Consider the following 2,986-nt stretch of genomic DNA (forward strand, 5'->3'; position numbering starts at 1 on the left):
TAATATAATATAATATAATATAAATGAAGTAAAACTCTAAAGCCACTCTTAGTCTGCTCATTGCTCATGCAATGTTTTTGTTATTATCTTCATATTTTTTTATATATCTTAAATCATTTTGATTCATTTAATAAATTACTGTATATATAAAATATTAATAATACGCACTTTTTATTCTCTCGTATGATGCGTACTCCACCTGGTTTGCACCTGATTGGACATTTGAAGCAGCGCTGCTTTAACTATCCAATCATGTAACTATAAGGTGTGGCATCGAACAGCGCTTCTTCCACTGTCCAATCAGCTGCGAGTAAGGTGGGGCATTAGACCAGATTCACCGGGAGCGAGAGAGAGCTACAATCTGCTTAGACTCAACAACACGATATCGGTATGTAAACGTTATATACAACAATGCTATGCTACGCTATGTTATATACAACAATATCTACTTAATTTGCTTAAGAATCTTGAAATATTTTCACAGATATATATTCAGGGTTAAATATTTAAGTTACATTAGTTACCGTGAAACTACGTGTCTCTCAGTGTTGCAACAGTTTGTTGTAAGCGCGTGTGCTTTGTTTACATTGGTGGCAGGATATATGTAATACGTGGCAAAAAGTTATCAAATGTCAGAATACACAGATCGAATATGTTTTTATGCGAAGCTGATGTGATAAGGAGAACTTTCTAGATCAGGGCTGTCCAAACTCGGTCCTGGAGGGCCGGTGTCCTGCAGAGTTTAGCTCCAACCCTGATTAAACACACCTGAACCAGCTAATCAAGCTCTTACTAGGCATAGCAACTTCCAGTCAGGTGTGTTGAGGCAAGTTGGAGCTAAACTCTGCAGGACACCGGACCGAGTTTGGACAGCCCTGTTCTAGTTGTTTTTGTTCCATTGTTACATGATAAACGCCTGTCTTACTCATTTGATAACATCACAGCAGATTATTGTTGAGTGATCAGCTTAGATTGAGATGATAATGAAAGGAAACGATCATATCCGTATATACAGTTTTGATACATAAACCTTTATTATTCTGAAGTGCTTAGTGCTGGTGAAAATCATTTTAATTAGGCCTATAAAAATAACTTAGTACTTACTTTGTTGTTCCACTCGCTGCAATCTGCTACATTTTAATAATGCATGATTGCTGTAACATTTTGTTTGGATACATGTATGCTGCCATTTCTGCATATTCAGAATTTTTGAAGGGTTCACCAGTGATTTTAAAGAACCTGTAGTCACTTATTTTACTATAGAAACCACAGTTTTTAACAAAAATACAGAAGTCGCGCAATATGGGACCTTCTTGAAATGAGCTGGTTTTAGCATCTTTTCATCATTTTGTGATAACATTTAATTTCCCCCCATAACCCGTGAAATCAGAATTAGAGTATTGTGATTTTTAGTGTTAGTTTTCAAGCAATCTTCAGTTCAGTTGTAGTGGAAAAATGGAGCTTAAAATGTTGATGACTCATGCTGCACTGCATAGATTTGTGTCCAATCAAATACCATCATTTGAAATGTCAAACACCACTTGAAATGCCCCACCTCAGTTTCTATAGGAAATGCATTAACAGAGTAAAGAAAAGTGTGCTTGTCAAGCTAATTCACAGGTCTTTAAAGGGGTCATATGATGCTGCTAAAAATAACATTATTTTGTGTATTTGGTGTAATGAAATGTTTATGTGGTTTAAAGTAAAACGGTGGCTGATACCAAAGTTGCCAGATTTTTTTTTTGTAATCGCAATAACTAGTAACCATGGTACTTTGACAGAAACTGTGGTTACCATGGTAAATGTTTGTAAGAGGTCTTCAGTTCCTCAGGGAATGGTGAAACTGAAACTGCTGTGAAAAGTATGTGGAGGTGGCGGCGAAAATGTTTTTTTTTTTTTTGTATATGAATAACATGGCACATCAGAAGCTTTTCTCTTGCTGAGTCATGACTAGAACTGGGCTTGTACAGTTTGCTTTTGTCCATGTAAAAACACACCTTGAATGTCCATGTCCTTGTTGGGATTTACCAGTCTAATAAGCGCCATGCTAACATCTACTTAAATACTAACCTTAAATGGGTATGACGTTTCAGATATGAATCAAGACAATGTATAGACCCCATAATTAACCTTTGTCCTTAGGTTTTGAAATGTTGTTCCTACAATCACTGCAAAACCTGCCAACAATTCCACCTACCTCTGTGAACATACTCTTATTCAATGACTCATGGTAAAGTCCTAAATGTGTATTTTACCTGCCTACATTAACTCAATTATGTTTAGTCTCACTATGTATGAAAAGAAAGAGTGTAGTTGTCGGCACACACTTTATACATGGGCAACGTTACCTCAGGGCACATAATGTGGCTATCCGAGGGGAAATGTCCTTAGCTGCATTCATCTGTCCCAGGTGGTGGATTGACCTCTTTACCTATACATGGATTTAGTTACTGATATTTGTTTTTACTCGTTCTACTTGTTTTAGAACTTTTGGCCGTGTCTTTGAAGACTGAGCCCAGCAGGATTTTCTGGTAGAGCGTCTGGAGATTATGGTGTTATTCATGTGAGCTTCGCTGCTCTGTAAACAGTTTTTCTGTGAACTTGGCATGAGAACTTTTGGGAAGTGGGGGGTGTAGGCACTTTTTTTATTAAAATCAAACTACTCTTTGTTGTCTTTTGGTGCAGAGTTATAGTGAGACATCTCAGCAAGCCCACTCCATGAGACGAGGCTTTAAGGAATAACTGGGTCTCTCCTGCTAGGCGCAGTAGGGGACATTGCAGGACTTAAGGAACTCTCCTTTTCCACTCACAGGGTGCTGGTGGCCAATCTGGCTCTGCACTGGTCCCTTAAACCTGCTGGGCTTGAACCAGGAAGCATTAACGCCAGTGGTCGGTGAGGCAGGACAATGTCCTCACTAGAGGTCGACCGATGTATCAGTTTTGCCGATTAATCGGCACCGATAGTTGATTGCTGGAACTATCGGTT

The 2,986-nt window shown here is 38.4% G+C and overlaps 1 protein-coding gene across 1 annotated transcript in view; it reads left to right on the top strand.

The window, feature by feature from the left end:
• Positions 1-317: 317 nt before the first annotated feature.
• The window catches only part of LOC107680793 (stonin-2-like), a 27,269-nt gene continuing 24,600 nt past the window's right edge, over positions 318-2,986 (top strand). Inside the window, exon 1 of the mRNA XM_016476840.1 lies at positions 318-388. The gene's annotated coding sequence lies outside the window, so the exon portion shown is untranslated. The remainder of the gene's footprint in view (positions 389-2,986) is intronic.

The sequence above is a fragment of the Sinocyclocheilus anshuiensis genome, unplaced genomic scaffold, assembly GCF_001515605.1.
Source record: "Sinocyclocheilus anshuiensis isolate Anshui unplaced genomic scaffold, SAMN03320099.WGS_v1.1 scaffold869, whole genome shotgun sequence".
In the NCBI taxonomy this organism is placed as follows: domain Eukaryota; kingdom Metazoa; phylum Chordata; class Actinopteri; order Cypriniformes; family Cyprinidae; genus Sinocyclocheilus; species Sinocyclocheilus anshuiensis.